The sequence below is a fragment of the Belonocnema kinseyi genome, chromosome 7, assembly GCF_010883055.1.
Source record: "Belonocnema kinseyi isolate 2016_QV_RU_SX_M_011 chromosome 7, B_treatae_v1, whole genome shotgun sequence".
Taxonomy (NCBI): domain Eukaryota; kingdom Metazoa; phylum Arthropoda; class Insecta; order Hymenoptera; family Cynipidae; genus Belonocnema; species Belonocnema kinseyi.
In genome coordinates, this window is record NC_046663.1 from 97592555 (window position 1) to 97610635 (window position 18081).

General features: G+C 33.5%; 1 protein-coding gene across 5 annotated transcripts in view; it reads left to right on the forward strand.

The window, feature by feature from the left end:
• Positions 1-18081, forward strand: part of LOC117177570 (polypyrimidine tract-binding protein 1) — a 636848-nt gene that overhangs the window by 118235 nt on the left and 500532 nt on the right. The window lies entirely within an intron of this gene.

Genomic DNA, 18081 nt, shown 5'->3' on the forward strand with positions numbered 1-18081 from the left:
CTTCAAATATGAGGTGAAAATACGGGCCAAATGCTGATGGGTTGAAGAAAACTTCTTCCACCAGAAGGTTTTGATACAATCTGGTCCCGGTGGGGAATAGTTTTTCATCCCTCTTAATACTTTTTTCATCTCCTCGGTAGTGATGGGTGGGCATTCTTGATCAGGTGTTATGAGGGCATCACACAGCTCCTTGAAGCTATTTATAGTTTCTGAGTCTTCGTCCAATCTAGGCTGCACTTTGTAGACTTTTCTCTAAAATACTTCCACCTCCTATGGTTTGGGCGGGTGGTCGACAGTAACTGGAGGGTCTTGGAAGAGTCGAGATGGGTCAGAGAGAAACTGTTGATTATCTCTAACCCACCTCTCCCTCCGCTCTAAACTTCTTTCAGCGTCAGATAGTATCCATATTCTCCCAATAATATGCCTGATGGTCAGCAGCTTTGAATTGTTAAGTGTGTGATAACGGGTCCGAAGTTCGTGTGCGAACTTTCGAACCTTGACGATAAAATTTCTACCATATGTGATGTTATCAATCACACACACCGAATGCGGGACGCGTACTGTCTTGCCCAGCCTATCTTTATGGCAAGTTGATGCATTCGTCTTTTGGTCTTATGATCAACCGATGGTTTTGTTTTACGGTTCGCATCGGCCAAAGCTCTCGCTGCATTATACACACAATAATTGATAGCCCAGAGGTCAGATTCTCCGGAAAAATGTCCACGAAGCTCGTCATTCATTTCAGCCAGATCTTTAGGCTTGAGAGAAACCTTGGTGTTGATGTTTCTCCGGGACGTAAAGCATCGCTCTTCCTCTATTGGATGTCTGCCCGCGGTTGGTCTTAGTGTCGCCTCTCTTTCTCTGTTGCCGGCTTGTTCTAGCTGTGGTACAGTAGGCGTTCCGCTTACATAGCCCCTTTTTCGAAGTAGTTCAGCATGGTTTCGCAGACGTTGCTGCGAAAAGTGCGATAGTTCGGGTGTTTCTCGCACCACAGAGCATGCAGTCGTGCCATGTAACCCCGTTCAGGGGCCACACTCGCATCGTAGCACTCTAGCAAGTCGTGATTCAGTCGCTCCGTCCACCCAAAGGTTGCGAGATCCCGCCGATCTATCGCATTGAATCCATTTTCATTGGCTCCCCCAGCTCTAGATTGGTCGGGATTGTTGGCCGACCCATTGTCGGGAGCCCTACGTGTTCTGCTTTGAACCGCACCTACTACAACTATGTTTGATGTTGTCATTGTTGTTCTCACGAGAAGCTAGGGAAAGGGTTTCGTCCATTCTTGTAGAGCCCCGAATGCAAGGATAAGGCTACGTACTCTGAGAGGTCGCCCGATATCCCAGAGTCACCATTCTAGACACCTCACCCAGGTGCCATTCAGCTTTCGGCACGGTTTTCACACCTCCGCTTGGGTGTTAATGCCTTCGGGACGACCCCTGGACAATTGTCCGCGACTGCCTATTTATATTTGTAACCATATTCAGCATAAACCCTTGATACAGGGACCCTCTATCCGCAACCCGAGGACGCGTTCGGTGGCTTTGTCATAGACCCTTCGGTTTAATTCTAGAGGGATCAAAACCGAACCGATTGGCTTCGGTATTAAATATTATTTAAATTCAATATGAGTAAAAATCTGAATCAATCTCGTTTATAAATTTTAGCTTTAAAGGAACACATCCAACTTGTAATAATGTGATTTGCATACAATTATTTTTAGTATAACAAATGTGTTTATGTTGTATATGCTCTATAGCCAATGGATGTTACGAGGCATATTATGACGCACTTTAATCTTTTAGTGGCATCAATATACCTTTTGCGTTGTTGATATCATTGTCAAATTTTCCACTCGATTTTCAACATGCTTGTGCGGTTCGCATATGAATGCCTGTATTTATATTCACACAAAGGCCACTCATTTTATATTCTGTGATATGAAACAAGACATAACGTTGATTTTGATTTCAAAGCGGATAGACAATGGACATTAAAATGTTTTGTTAAAATTCCGTTACTTTTATGAACTCTTTTACATATTTCTTTTCATTACGCGAAGGAAGAGTTATAAAAAAAATTAAATATTCCAAATTATGAACCTCAAATTTAAATTTCTCGCAATGAGAAACAATGAATTTTCAAAAATTATTCATGAGTGAAGAAGCTGTTTCATGAGAACGTAAAATGGCTTGTTTCAGTCGATGCCCGTCGGGTCAACGAATTGTGTATTCATATTCTGATTGGCAGTTGTGTCTCGAGTCCCGGTAATTGTCCGTTGCCATTTACTCAAGCTTCGCTTCCATGTTTCTATAGCGTAAAATGAGGGGAATGATTCATTCACCCGAAAAAAGAATGGAAAAGTATAATGATAAGTTTTTGACTGTTTCAACTAAACTTCTTTTCAAACACTATGTTTATGAAATTGTATGCATAATATGACATTTTTAGCTAATAGTGCAGTTGATTATCTTATAATTTGACAATTTTTAATTATATTTAGTTTCTTCCTGATGTATCTGAAGTTCAGAACGTTGAAATGAACGAAATATTTTTCCGCATTTCCATTTTGCCCATAAATATTATTCCAATTGTAATTTAAAATATATAGATTATAATTCTGTTCCAATAATGAATTATTTTCGATATGAATAAAAAACATATTAGCACTTTTTTTGTTTGCGAAGTTATCAGTAAAAAATTTCGTTCATTTGGACGTTCAGAACTTAGAGCACATTTCTTCGTAGAGGAAGCACTTATAATTTCAAATATTATTCGATAATAAAACGTCAAATTCACGGATTATTCAATGAAAAGGATTACTGATTTCATTTATTGACCCCCATGATTGAACGTGACTTCTAACCTCAAATTGAGCAATTTTTTTCGTCGAATTGTAGAGTTTAAATACGTTGTTGATTTACGTAATGGTGTTTAAAACTTTAAAATATATAATGAATATGACGGACGTAAATTAAGAAATTATTTTATATAGATTTTGATGATTCAGATGATGAAGATGAAATTCGAATCAGACGCCTGCCCTAGCCAGATTTAGCGTTTCATTCGAGCTCGAGGCTTGAATTTGAAACTTAAAATTTCTGTAGTCGTTCGATTCGGATAGTTACTGATTCGTTAGTTCATTTCATAAGAGTTCATCCATATATTACGTAACACAATTTTCCGGCGATTTGAGATCCCCCCTCCCATCTATATAACGCTTTTTCCGTTTGACCATTGTCTTAATGCTAGACAGACCCCCTTCCTCTAAAAGCGTTATTTCATATATGGACAGAATTGTTCAATTTAAAGTTTAACGGTCTTAAAATTAAAATTGTTCAATCTTGCAGGCTTCCAATTTTTCAAAATGTAAAATTGTGGAGAGTTAACCCTTTAAGTTAAAAATATATAGTTAAATTACCAATTTAGAATAATTTAATTAAAAAGATGTTTGTATTTTCCTCTTGCAATGTTGAAGCTAACGAATTATGACACGAATTTTGTGAATTGCTAATTTTAAAATTTTCACATTAATTACACCAAACTCTCGCTTTCAGTCAAGTGTCGGGGGTTGTCTTAACATGGCCTTGGACTGATTTCGGGGGTATAGAAACGTAAACAGTGAGGGCCGCCTGACTCGTTTCCAATTGGAATATATATTCATATATAATGTCGCAACTGCTCTCACTCTACTCCCTTGAGAAACTGCGTGAGCCAGCATTTCTAGGTAGGATGAGAACGGGGCCACTGAAAGCGAGAGTTTGGTGTATTTTTATTTTAGAATTATTGTACAGTTTTTGTTGTTTGAGCCTTCAATTTTAAATTTAATAATTTAATTTAGACGTTTTATACCTTTCAATTTAAAAGTGCAAAATGTGTTTAAATTAAAATTATTAAATTTCGAAGACTTGCAATTTGACTTTTTGTGAAATTCAATTAAACATTGCTTTTTGTAAAATATTTAAATTATTTACTAAAAAATATACTTTTTTAAGGAAAAGAATTTCGTGGATTGAAATGTTTATTTGTCAAGTTCGCACGTAAAATTATGTAAATATACCTATTTTAATACTTTTTTTAAATACAAAAATCGTTTTTTTCCCTAAATTCCTAATAGTTGTAAGTTTAGTAGTTGAAAATTCGATTTTCAATTTTTTTCCATTTTCAACTGTTAACAACTCAATTTTCAATTTTCTTAAATTTTGAACTGTTGGTAATTAAGAAAAAATTGAATTTTATATCAAAAACAAGTGCAAAAAATGTTTTATTCACTCTCAGGTAGGGAATTTATCAGATATAAAAAAACCAAACACTTATCATCTCCTCGTTGACGTTTTCCAAAGCCTAGTATACTCTTCTAAAGATAATCTTTCAAACGAAAAACATTTTTGTGGAAAAGCGCAAGCACGCTGTTGAATTGACTTTTACATAAAAATTGGATGACATCAATTTGAAAAGAAATCGTATCAACGGGAACTTTTTCAATTTTTAAAGTAATTCCTTCCCCACTGACACTCAGGCGAAGAATGTATGTTTCCTTTCCGATCGTAGTGGACCGATCTCCATGTCTTTTGCTACGAAAAATCACTAGATCGGTGTACTAAAGTATCTGTTTACCTTCGAAATGGGTACAGCGTATAAGCTCGAATGCAATCCCGCTCCGGTATCCTTCCATAAGGCATGAGACATAAATAATGGCATCACACAGACAGCACACCCTGCTTTCAGTGTGTGATCCACGTTCACTCTTCTGGATCAAGTCTTCCAGAGATACATACGCGTTGGTTACAAACACAAGCCAGTTGAATTTTTATGGGGTCCAGACTCTGGAAGGCCAGCCAAGTTCATGGATACCCTGCAAGAATTACATTGGAGAAAGGAACTCCCCCACCCTTTTTGTCCCCATCATGTTTCTCTCTCGTAGCAGCTTACATTCTTGCAACTTACAGACTCTATGCTGATTCTACAGTGTTCTATCTTGTTACTATTTGGTTAAATCAAAAGAAATTAGGTTTCTTTTATGTCGAAAGATCTGGCAATATTTTTGACATGAATCATATATTTGAGAACAAGGTTTCGATATAGTACTTTGTTGAATTTATTATTTCATTTTAAAATTCAATGTTCCTAAAATCCATACATACCATAATGTAAATAGTTTAGAATTCAAAGACTTCCAAATTGAACAATTTTAAATTGAAGGTATTCAAGAATGGACGATTTCAATATTAAGAATGTAAGATGATTGTTGACTTTTATGACTTTCGAATTTTAGAGTACGAGGTTTCAAACCTTTAGGAAAATTCGTGGGACGATTCACTCTCGAGTATCAATATTTAGCTTAAAATAAGAATTTTCAATATACGGAAATATATTCGAATAAGTAGAATAATAAGGCATTAAGAAAATATCAAAAATAAGTTGCCAAATTAAAAATAACATTTAGTTTAATTTGACAAAACAGCTAGCAGTAAGGACGAGTATCGACGAGTCAACGAGTTTCAATGTTCCGATTGCTATAAAATCAATTAGGTATATAACGCAGAATAATTTGAATAAAGTAAGATGCTGCTTGTCGATTAGCAAATATACAGACTAATAAGTGGCGAGTGGGTAGCGAGTACCAACGAGTATCGCCGCGCATTAGTTTTGAGAACTTTCTCGATAGTGAATCGCCCCTCGGGAAAATCTTTTTTCTAGTCCAAAAGTAAAATTTCATTCGGGTTAGACCCAAAAAGTTCCGTATCTGCTGATTACAAATGTAAGCTCCAAAATATTCGACAATGACATTTTCAAGGTCATTTAGAAAAAATAGCCATAAAATTGCCAAAAATAACAATTATGGTTGTATTCATTTTGGGGCTATTTAAGGTAGCAGAAATTCCGTTAATTTTTTTTTTACATAAAACACAAATACACGCATTCATTTTTTTACAAAATGGAACAAGCTTAGGCGCTTAGGGTGTGCGTGATAGAAAGAAAAGCATTGGGTTATTTTAGAACACCCTCAAGCTGCTGTTACTTATTGTTTGTCACAACTATTTTTGTTGTTGATGTAACTACTCGGGTTGTTAAAATTTCAATTTGGATAGTACAACCAACCTGCAAAATGGTTGCGCCAACTAATGAAATAGTATCCGCATATTTTTAAAACACATGTAGTTGGCCCTTCTACCTCTTTTTTTAGTGCTACAGTTTATAATTCGACATTGTACATTTTGATTTGTCCAAATTTTATTTGGAAGTGTTTGAAAGAAAGGATAATAAAACTTTTATTTGTTGTGGAAGGCACATGATATTTCATTTTCGCTGACCTATAACGACACTTGCCAAGTGAAGCTAACGACGCGTAAAAAATCACTGAAGCGAATAAATGCTAAAACTTTTTTTTCACGTAGAGACTCTTGCTTCTGACGTAATTTTAGTGGTAACTGCTTACTGATTCTTCAAAAGCGAGTCATTGCTTCCTGTGTTTATTTTTCCCCTAAGAGTACTACGCAAGGGTAATAACGCATAGTGTTATAGCAAATTTTATACTGAAACCATGGCTCCCAGAATGGAGGTAAAACTGGAAAATAGCTTCTAAAAATACTGAAGAGCAGCTTGCTATCATAACACAAGGTGGGGCTGAACCAATTTAAAATGGAAGTTCCATGTAAATTGGATTTTTTTATTGTTTATGGTAATATGATATCCCACGAACATTTTCAGATAAGATTATATGGTAAATATTGTTTAACATTTTCTTAATAGCATTTTTTTATTGAATGTGGTTTATGTGTTACCCCACGAACAATTTAGGGTAAAAACCAAAATAATGGAAGTTTCTTTTAATAAACTCGACTATCTCGCTTACATTTTTTCATTCCATATTAATTTAAGTCAGAAACCTAATTTTTTCCGAAAGCACCTCCGATTATTTTCATTTTCACCTAGAAATATTTCTAGGGTGACAGACAGCCATCACATTCTGTTTAAAAAATCTATAAAAAAACTTTAACTAATATTTACCATATAATCTTTAAATAATTTCTTCATCTTTCAGCAATTACGTCCAAAATCGATTTTTTTTCAAAAGCGCCCGGCTGATTATGTTCATTTTCATCTTAAAATGCTCGTAGGTGGCTATATTACCATAAACAATAAAAAAATTCTATTTAGTGGGAACTTGCATTTAAACTTGTTTCAACCCAACGCAAAAACTTGATACTGCTACATTACCGGTAAAACCGGTATCAAAATGGGATTCTACAACTCGAAATAAAACTCACACATTCATATCTTTTTATCACACTTTTCATTTTAGTTATTTTTTAGTTTTTTTTTGTAAATTAAACCAAATTGTGAATGCTGTAGTAATTTAAAGTATTTTAATTTACATGTTTATTAACAAATTCACTTTCCTAAGGTTCTGAAATTTATTTTTTTTTCAAACTGCATAAAATTGGTATCAAAATGCTTCTTTACTAAACGTTTAAAGTCAGTGCTAATGTGTACCGAGAAAATCATGCTAATTGTACAAAAATTTTGGTACATGTAGCTACGGTCATATTTAAATTTAAAAAATATCTTAAATTTTCGTCATTCTTAGTTAAAACTTCTCTAACTTGGAATTTTTCTACTTGAAATCGAGTTGTTCTAATGATTTAATTTATTATTTTAATACATGGCAAGTTTTTTAGTTTGTAAAGCTCTTATAACTGAGGGTCACAAAAAGCCATCAGCAGTTTAATATTTAATATGTCAAATTTCGTATGTTCTGAAAAAATTAAAGCTTTAATTCAAAAGTTATTTGTTTTTGAAAGCTGTATATTAAAAAATTGTAACCTTTGATTTTTTAACATTTGAAAGATACTAATGAAATTCGTTTTCAGTGTTTCTCGATTTGTAAATTATATTTCGAACCTCTTTCTACCGTTTAAAAATTGATTTTAAAGAGAATGTGAAAAAGGGTAAAATCAAACAAGTTTAAGGTGTTTGAAATTGATATTTGTTGATAGACTGAAATGTTATTAGAACGGAAATTTCAACTGAATTTTGATTCAATGTGGTGATTGAGGTCAAATAGCACTCGATATCCTGCAATCTCATGATGGTAACTTAGGCACTGCAACATAACGTTTAGAGGTCTCTCGGTCGAGATTCAAGCACCAGCAATCTTGGAACCTAACTAAGCGTAACCAAGTACCACAAAGGTATAACAACTCCTCTACTTCTCAAGAAGCAGAAAACCAAAGTTTCGAGAACTCTCCTGAAAAGATTTATTTCATGATTCCGCAAAGCATTTAAACCGGTTTTTTTATTCATTACATTTATTTCAAGTTTATTATATGCTTTTTTGTTTTTCTAATTAATGTTATTGTATTTTGTCTTCTTGCTTAAATTTTTTTGTAAAAGCAATACAGGTAAGAAAAGCAGAATGTGTGAAATTGGATGATTGCTTTTGGTGTACAAACGTGTTTCGAGCTTGGTTCTAAAAACTGGTTTCTTTTGTGTCGGATCGAAGGTTTTCTACTCCTAGATTGGGCGGATCAGAAAAAGAGGAGTTGGAATTAAATCAGTGAAGCATGGGCAGAAACGTTCGAGTATTGTGAAAGACGAGAAACAGGCTTGGCGTGCGATTTATCGTGTTAGAATCCGCGAATTCAACTAAAGAATATCATTAGGCCATTGTTTAGTACTCTTTCTTTATTACTTTCATTCTCTTTTTCAACGTCTAAAATTTAAAATACAAAGTTATTACTAATTTATGGACCCATCGTGTTTCAAAATCCATGCATTAGTTTGTTTAGATAAAAAATATACCTAATTTTTTCAAGTTTGCAAAATAATTATGGGTGTGCAAATAGAGTTACAACTAAAAATTATTTTTAGTTATAACTCCATTTTCAAAACCATGTTGCGTTTATGGTCATCTACAAAATTAAGAACAATATTGAGATGTTTTATTTATTTTGTTAAGTCTTTCTTAAATTCTAAATTTGTTTGAAATACGAAAGTTTACCCAAAACATTTTTAACGCCTATTTTGCAATGTTGGTCCTATAACTCTATTTTTATCAACATTTAGAGAAGGTTTCATTTCTCGTATTAAAAGGAGTTGCTTAAAATAAGAAAATCGTATAATATTAAATAACTAGAAAATTTAGTTCCATTGACAAATTGGGTCTGGCGGTTATCTTTGTCCCGTCTGTATTCTATTTTATCCATCCTTTCTTATTCAAATTGTAATGTAGAACAAAGAATTCCTTTATTCGGAAAATAATTGATTACATCCCTAAAAGAAAAAGAAAATTCTTCTCAGACAGAATCGAACCGATTATCATTCTTTTCTCATTGAAAGTCTGAATAATTCCAAGTGAACAAGAAGGGGAAGGAGGGATTGGAGAGTTGAAGGTGGCAAGGGCTCGGGGCTTGAAAACACTAGAAAGTAATCCACGTAATGGCTCTCGATACCCGACGAACAACTCGCTAATTAAGGACTCGTTGAATTATAGACGGATGAATATCCACAGAGAATTTTCATAGGTGAATCAAAAGAGGGAGAGAATCGTTTATTATTCGTTTCACCTTTTCAAATGCCCTAATCGAAATACTTGGACGTAAAAATAATAGCATTTACGCTTTAGTTTCGGTTCAGGGACCATCTATAAGTTACGTAACAGTTTTTTTGGGGAGGGGGAAGGGGTCAGGGAAATGTCCGATCTGTTAAAGAATCGGATTCGATACTGTTACGTAATATTTTTTACTAAATTAATCAACCTTACTGGAAATCTGTCTATAAAAAAATTATAGTAAATGCATATATAACGTTTAAGTTTCGTAAATCAATGAAAGATTGTATGAGTGTAAAATACTAAAATTTTCCTACATATTTTGAGAAAAACCATTTGCGCTAAGAACTTTAATATAGGAACACTTTTTCATTAATGCAAGTACCACTTTTTGCTAAAACCCATGTGATATTTCTGATTTTGCAAAAAAATGCATTTTTTAAGTAATTTCTATTAAAATACGTACTTGCGGATTTTTCTGGAATCGAATACCAGCTAAGAAATACGCAAAGTTGCTTGACGGGTGTTACGCTGTCGGTACCAATGTCGCTTGCGCATTTCTTCGCTTGGTCATCTTTGTTCGACTCGACACATTTGACAATTAAGACTTTACGTACAGCGCATGCTGGCACATTCGGAATTTTAAACATTCATTTTCATATTATAAAAAATTGAAAATTATAATGTTAACAATGATAGTCAGACCAGCTTACTCTCACAATTCAATTGATATAAAAAAACAATTTTTCGAAAGAATGTCGCTTTACTATGTTTTTCCGTTTTAGGACAGAATGCATTTAAAGAATTTAAAGAGATTTCAAAGTACTTTGAATATTTTAAGGTAGTTTAAAGCCTTTTCTAGAATTTCGGAAGATTTATAAGGATTTTGTAGGCCGCATAAGGGCCCAAAGCCTACGCTTTAGCCCCCACGACCATCGTGTCACTATATAATCTTAAGTGATTTTATAGAAAATCTGATAAAATTGTATATTCTCTTTTTATGCTACACATTATATTAAAAATGAAATTGTTTTATTGTTTGTTTCAGGTGAGTTCCTCTCACAAGTGATTTTCATTTTATCTTCAGGAGTGGTAAGAAAAATAAATTGTTTTCAAGAAAAAAAAAGTTTCTATTATTGTTGCTAATATTTTGTCATTTGAAAAACGTTCTTTAGAATTTTTAAAAATAAATCTCTATACTTTGTATAAATTTTAGTAATTTAATACATAACTCGGTATTTTACTGTACGGATAGTTGATTTTTATTTTTCTACTCACGAAACAGTAATATTAGCTTAAGGACATGTAACACTTAATCGATTTTTACCTCACCGACTTTTTTCGCCAAACTCATATATACACGAAAGGATACATCAACTTGAAAGTCTGGGAAATAAAAGGTTCTGAAGGGAGGCTTAAGTCGAGACCAAAATTCGGGTTCCCTAATTTTTTTTCATTTCAACTCGCTCAAAAATTCAGCGAATTGTTTAATCAAAAGGATCCGAAAGTTTAAAGTCTTCATAATTCAACTATTGATCACTTTTATTCCAATTTTTGTCTGTGTCAATCTGTCCATCCATTCCCAAAACGAGGTTGACGTTAGGAAAAATCTGAAAAAATTCACAGATACACTTTTTACCTTCTTCAATGCAATAGATTTTTCAAAATTCTGAAATACTCAATAATTTTCTTTTAACGGGGATTAATTTACAAAAACTTTATCTTGAGAATAAGTGAAGATAGGCAGCCGTTTAATGGCTCTAAATGTGTAGTTTTATGGTACAAGTGTTGGAGCGTCCGCGGCACAGGGACAAATAGTCGAAAAAAGTACCGTTTCGATAAGAATAGTGACTCCAAAAGCAAGGCGACTCCCCTGAATAGAAGTGATAACAGAGTTACTATTGTCATAGAGAGGGTACTCTTTTTCTATCACTTGTGCCGCCCACGCACCCCTACTCATTAAATTTAGAAATATTAAAAATTAATATGTTTCTTGACTATGAATGATTTAATCATTGAATTGCACTCGGATAAAAAAACTGCATATGTGGAGCCATTAAACGGCTACCTATCTTCATTTGCTCGCAAGATAAAGTATTTGTAAGTAAATCTTCATAAATAGTAGTATTAGTATTAATAAAGTAATAACAATAAATAAATAATAGTAGTAGTAATAAATACTAGTTCAGGATTTTGTAAAATTTTATTGCATTAAGAAATGTTAAAAGAATGTCTGTCAATTTTTTTAGATTTTTCTGAACGCCGATCTAAGTGTGGCAACAGGTGAAATTCGACGCTTGAAAAAGGAGTCCGGAAACCCCTGTTTTCTAGAATGTTCTGCTCTCTAACAATTGCCAACAATTTTTTAAGATCAATTTGATTTTTTTGAGTGAGCTTCAATCAAAACAAGTGAGGGGTTGATTTTAGTATATATAATATCGACAGTGGGACGAATTTGGCAAACGAATCGAATTCTTTTAAATATTAAAGACAACCCGACATTGTCCATTTATTTTCCCCTCTGGTTCAGACTGAAAATGGTTTCGGATAGAAGGGATATAGCAGGAGGGTAGGTATTCTCCCTCTTAGACGATTAGAGAAATCAAATTGAAATTTATCAAGAGTTTATCGACTGCAACACGATTCTGGATGGAACTTTGTCAAAAATTCAAGAGTGGTCTCGTGGTGGGAAATCTAAACTCACATTAGTTGCCCGAGGTCGATGTCGAGCATCTTCCTCATTCCTTCACTACTTATTCATTTGTGTCGTTATTCACGGTTCAAAATGCATCTACGAGTGGCAGCTTTTAATTGAATTACTGTTGCATTTGACAAGAAGGTTCTAATTTTAATTCTCAAATCGCGAATTCAGTTTTTCAAACAGGAATTAGCATTTCCGTATGCTAATTAACTCGTTTGCTTATAGCCGGTTCCAGAGTAGGCGATTTTGTATTTGCGTTTTTCTAAAACAGGGTCAAAATTATTATTTTCTGGTTTGAGTGAGGTATGATGCTAAGACCTGTACTGAATCTATTTACATTATATTCATGCGGGAGGCTCCGGGTCAGGGAATTTTGTTGTTCAAGTTCAGTGAGGAATTTGAAGAAAAAAAGGCACTTTTTAAATGATATTTTAAAAGTGGCCAAGGAATTTTCAATTGATAAAATTAATTTGAAGATATTTCAAAGAGTTTACAAGAGCTTGTGGCATTTTGTAAAATTACATGGAATTTTCAAGAGGTTTATCAAATTCCAAGGAATTTTAAAAGATTTTAAATATGTTAGGGTATTTTAAATACATTTGTATAATTCGAAGTGATTTCAATGCATTTAAAACATTTAAGAGTATTTTTTTAAATTAAACAATTTTATTTTAATAGTTTAAGGGGATTTCAAAGGGTTTTAAATATTATAGGGTTTCAAAAGATTCCAAGGCTTTTTCATAGATTTCCAAAATTTCAAGAGATTTTCAAGGTCTTTACAGATTTTAAGGGAATTAAACAATTTTGTATGAAGTTGTGTAAAGAACTTCATAGAATTTCAGAAGATACGGAATGATTTTGTAGGACCTATAAGGTTATACATATTTAAAAAATATTTCAAGGGATTTTTAAGAATACCGAAGATTTAATTGATTTTATCATTGATTTAAAGATTTAAAGATTTAAAGAGATTTTCAAATATTTTTTGAAATTCGGTTGAGTTCAGAATATCTCTATTGTATTTACAAAGGATTTTATATTTTAAAAGTAACAAAATGAGTATTATAATCTTCGAATAATAAAGCTATGTATACCTGACAGCACCAGGTCATCAAATCATGATGTATTTTATTTCATAATTAGGGGCTCATTTAGGGCTAATTTAATGCCCCATTGCGAAATTTTCGGCTCTTCATTTTTTTTTAAATATGCATGGTGCTGCCATCTTTACTTCATGAGCCACGAAGGGCAATGGTACAAAATATACATTTTTGAATTCTCTTCGCAGCATTATTAAGGGACTATTCAGGGCTCGAGGAATCGGTCAAAATATGATTTCATCAAATTCCTAATTTGATATAATCACTATAATTATTAATCCCCTTTTGCAATTCACAAATTATTTATCCACATAAACACTATTACAAACTCTTATAACTTCACATTTTTATATTTTGTCCTTATTATTTAAACAGTTCATCAAGATAGGGCATTGGTTTAAAGGGTTCCTGGAGCTGGAAATAAGCCGGAAATTTCTGTAAAAAGGGAATTTGATATTATCATTTTTTACAGATTCCTCGAGTGGCGCTGCTGGCTTGAAGTAAAGCTGGCAACACCGTTGCATATTTTATAAAAAGGGCTAAGTAGTAAAATCCATAGTTGGATAGAAAACGAGCCCTAAATAGGCCCTTATTAATGTTAGGAAGAAAAATCGAATATTAAGTTTTTGTCCCTTTGCCCTTCGCGTCCCTTTTTTAATTATGAAGATAGGACAGTGGTTTAAACGGATTCCTGGAGCCGGAAATTCCTGTAAAAAGAGAATTTGGTACAAACATTTTTGACCGATTTCTTGAGTGGCGCTGCTGGCTTGTAGTAAAGCTGTCAGCACCATGCATATTAAAAAAAAATAAAGTGCCAAAAATTCGGCAATGGGGCTTTAAATTAGCTCTATATGAACCCTTAATTATGAAATAGGAGACATCATGATTTGATGACCTGGTGCTGTCAGGTTTACATAACTCAATAATAATGGTTAGGGAAAGCAAAAATAATTCAGAAAAAAATCATGGAATTTTGCAAATTAAGTTTTGCAACCTTTCTTTCATGCCTTGAAAGCACTCGGAAGGTGCGACTTGTTTTTTAAACTAAAGGGTTCGGCTTTGGCTTGAAATTAAATTACTAGGAATTCATCTAGCTATATGATCCTTTCCGTAATTTAATACCGACCACAAGGTGACTTTTCATTGGGACGCCCACATGTATCCTATTAATAATAAATTGAATAAACCTTCATATTTTTTTGTTAATTAAGGTTAAAGTAATTTTATATCATTGAATGTATGCTCTTCATTTTTAGATGCTGGAAAAGAAAAACTTTTTATTGAATTTTCAATTAAAAGTGGAAGTGAAGCTTCAGTAGAACCTTCTGCATGTGTGTTTGGCATATCGAATTTTCCTCTGCTTTATTCTTTAATTAATGGTTCATTGAATCTTTTTTCTTCAGCATTCTTTTATTATCTGCTTCATTATTTAAAATGCAAATTCCGCAGAGAAAAATTAACCTCTCGTGTAATGGAGTTTAATTTTTACTGACGCTGGCAATTTAATAGTGTCTGCTGTCAGTTTTGTTTTGGCCAGAACAATGTTAAATTCAGATGCGTATAAAAAGAAATTATAATAGTATAATAATACAGGTTGAAACGTTAAAAATGTTAAAGTATTTAGCTTTTGGTACACTGGAACTTGGATTCACCAGCATTTTTGGGGATGGCTTCATTGGCCCTTAGTGGTAAATCAAGACCGTCGGAAAGTAAATATTCAGTCGCGTCTGAACCATTACAAATTGGGATACATAATATTAACGCTCAGTGTCCCTTTAACCCTACGCTGATAGTGTTTCACGCGTGAGGCTCATGCTCTCCGGCCGAAACCGCCGTAGCAACAATTTTCGGAAGCAGTAATTCCGAACTCATTTAATCCAAGTTCCAGTGTTTCCAAAATTTTCACTGGGTAAAGTACAATTATTATTAGGTACTTAATGTTCAAGTTGACGAACGTTGATTGTCCAAAATTGAAAATTGTTTAATGTTAAATGCATTCATTTTAAATACAACGTTTTTCATGTTTTCATATTGCAAAGTTCTAGGTCGGGGATAAGCGGGTAATTCAGCGTGCATAACATATATATAAATCGATAGAAAAAAAAAATATTCGATAATGTTAATGGAAAAATATGTAACATGTAGATCAGTATCTGAAGTTTGCTTTATTTATATGAAAAATTGAATCAATATCAATTTAAGTACTTAATTATTAATTCTTCGAAGAGAGTCCACACACTGAACAAAATGGTTTAGCTGTTGCAGCTAAACGTTTAGCTAGATTTCATCTTATAAGAAAATATAGCTGTGTTACCAAAATATCTAGCGGTTGTAGCTAATTTTTGCCATCTAGAAATAATCTAGGCAAATAAAATAGATAATTTCTAGATGGCAAATTTAGCTAAAACGACTAGAAATCAAGGTGACACAGCTATATTTTCTTAGAAGACGAAATCTAGCTAAACGTACCTAGAACAGCTAATCCATTTTTTCAGTGCGTGAGTCAATTTAGCCGACCAGTGTGGTAATGCGGACGCGTGCTATTAATATGCTAATAATGTTCTTACTAGCGAACGCACAATTCCAGTAAAATCATAATTTCTATATTCATTTTCAGTTTGACAACTAATGTTGAGGTAGATTTTGGGAGTCATTACCATTCAAAGCTGTGAGAACATACAATATTCGACATTTACAATTAAATTGGCTACCCGCGCCATATTATAGGATTGCGTAAAGTAGAAAAAGTTTGATAGACCCAGCCAAACTTTGATGTAGATCAAATAAACTCATTTGGTTCAATTAACCAAATATTTGTTAGCTCAACACAATGATTTTTTAAACTTGACGAAAATATTCTAGATTTAACAAAATAGTTTTGTTGGAGCAATATAATCTTTTTCAAGCAACAATGATTTTGTTACAGTAAAAAATGTATTTTGTAAATAAAATATAAAATATTTTTGTATGAGAAAAAACATACAAGGACAAAAAACTTCTAGTGAACAACTTTCCCGCGAAAAGATATTTCAATTAACATTTTTTCAATGACTACGTCCCACTGGTCGCAGTTGGCGAAACGTGGTTTTCGTTCGGAATCAATTTGTTATTAAACAAAAACAAACATATTACTTTTTTAAACAAAGTGCTTGCTTATAGTCATTGTTTATATATTGAGAATACACAATACAAATTTCAAGCATTTTTATCAACAAGCGGCCGAATAATCGCGAGATGTTTTACAAAACATGGATTTTTGATCGGAATTTTGTAAAAGTTTTTATTGTTTATCTTGAGCAATAATTATGGAATTAAAAAGTTTCGTAAGAAAAATTTGTCGGCCGCATTAAGCTGAATACAAAGGTACATTTTGTTTTATGGTTCGCCCACTGTTTTTTCATCGATAGAATTTCCCGGATGGACCATACTTCTATGCGGTTTCGAGCTCTTTTCGTTTTGTTGTATCCGTCACCTCAATTCTTGATAAACGGCGTCACCAGTCTTAAACGATATAATACTCCCAAATTTTTGAAACTAATAATAATGATGATAAATTTTATTAAACCTGTAAAATGCGTGCCATCTAAAGCCTTTTTAAAAACAACATATTATTTCTTGCGGAAACGATTCTGTGATTTGAGCATGCGCAGCCCGCCCGCCTAGAAATGCATTTCCCCACTACGATAAAAGCTGTTCCGTGTAAACTACTTGGCAGTTAATCTTCTTTGCTTAGTCGTAATAAGTTCTATTAAAATTATTACCAATCAGTCAGATAAATATTTTTATTTCCCGCGTCTTGACGTGGAATTTGTCAATTATTAGACTTAAAAATGTAACATTCTCTTCAGAAAATGTCTTCCTTCCTTTTATTGAAATTTAAAATCCACTGTATGGAATAATTTCAGTGTCAAAACTGGTTTTCTTGAGAATAAAGTTAAAGTACTAAAAGATTCTAGTGTCTTGGTTGGATACTCGTAGTTTCCATCCTCACGACCTCGTCATTGAATACGATGGCGAAAACAATGGTCGCTGCACACCGACTTTTGTAACGATATCGTTGTACCGGCGATTGAAGAGAAGACTAAAGAGTGAGAGAGAGGGAGGGGGAGAGATAAAATACGAAAGTAAAATCAGAAGGAAAAGGAAGGGCATGAAAGAGAGTGTCTTAAGGGGGCGTGTGAATGCGATGGAAAGAGAGGGAGAAATGGCAGGGAGGGTTGTTGGCGAATATAACGAGCGGCGAAGGAAAGTTTTCTCTGTCATTCTTATTATAATTACTATTATCATCCTGCTTATTGTTACTGGCCTACCTTCAAATACAATAATCGTCCACGACGCCTTTTGTTTGAACCAAGTGAAAACCAGGCCTTCTGCCTTCTCGACCATCTTTTCTCTCGATCCACAATGAAATTGATTGGAAAAGGTTTTCATTTTCTTTCTGAAAAGGGAGGGAGGGGGGGGGGTAATTTTATAGTATAAAATAATGTAATAATGTTAATAATTTTTTTGAGTAGATTTTGTTGGGTTTACGTAAATTTTAGGTTGCAATTAAAAAAAAAGTGGTTACTTTAACAAAGCAATTTATCAGGCTGCATCACAAATTTGTGCTGGCTGCCGTTTATTACTTCTGCCCTATATAGGAAGAACATACTCAAGTTATATTCTTTCGAAAAATGAGTTTTTGGAATCAATTTATTTGTGAAAGTGAGCTGCGGTTGACTATCATAATT